Source organism: Cynara cardunculus, assembly GCF_001531365.2.
Source record: "Cynara cardunculus var. scolymus isolate 2C chromosome LG 2, CcrdV1, whole genome shotgun sequence".
Classification (NCBI taxonomy): domain Eukaryota; kingdom Viridiplantae; phylum Streptophyta; class Magnoliopsida; order Asterales; family Asteraceae; genus Cynara; species Cynara cardunculus.
Window position 1 is genome coordinate 61,825,002 of NC_037529.1, and position 1,194 is coordinate 61,826,195.

Here is a 1,194-nt window from a genome sequence, read left to right on the forward strand (position 1 = left end):
GTTCTTTTGTTGACTTAAATAATTGATGTATTCTTCTCTATATTCTATTAAACATTGTTTGGAATGATTTTTATGTTTGTTGGTATGTTTTAAGATGACGGATGTAAAGAAATTAAACATCATGTGAAAATGGAAGTGAAAATCGAGAAAGAAGCCATGCTTAAGGTGAAGGTTGTTGCTCCAATACCCCCCTATTGTCCTAGCTTGATTATATTAGAATTAATTGTATGCTAAATGCTTTTTATCGATGTCTCCATTTATTTTTTATTCTTTTAATTAATTATTTTCAGAAAAAAAGTTAGTAGACCACCAAAAGAACTATTAATTACCGAGGGTTTATCAAGGACACCATTTATTTCTAAAAATCGTCGGAAAACCGTCAAAAAGGTTTTCAATTGCCGGTGATTTAGCGACAATTTTATAGTTTCTAAGAAAAAAAATCAAATCATCGTTAATCTTTCGAAAATGTTACTGTTAGTGTATAATTGTGATCTATCTTAGCGTGCATTACCTCCTTGGAAATTACTTAAAGTATTTGGAAGACTATATTTGGTTAAGAGACAATGGATAACCCTTATAGTTGATGGAACGCGTCTTATAATGAGCCTTAATGGTCATAATGGTTGGTGTGAAATGGTGGGAAATTTGAATTTTAAAAGATGAAATATAAAAAAAGAGTAATTTGAACAAACTTTAAGTGTTTTCAATTTGAATTTTAATCAATATTTATATGATTATCTATTTTCGGGTACAAATGTACCACGCATCACCTCCACCACTTCCATATAAACCAAATTGTCGTCCTCACCTCTCCCCGACGATCTTCCCCATCCTAAGCCATCGTAGACCATCACGAACAAAAGTAGCAATTCGCCTCCACCACTTCCATAATGGTCTTATCGTCTTCCTCACCGCCTTGTCGACCATCTTTCTTATCCCCTCGATCATCGTTGACGATCACAAACAAAAGTAGATGTAGTATCGAAAGGGACTATAATCTCTCTCTCTCTCTCTCTCTCTCTCTCTGTGTATATATATATATATATATATATAATTGAGATCACGTGAGACCAGTCTGTTTTTGTAAGAACCGTGAAGCTACTTTTTTATTGTGAGGGTTTGGATTTTTTTTACCTCACGAAAATAGACTGGTCTCACGTGATCCTAAATCTATATATATATATATATATATAT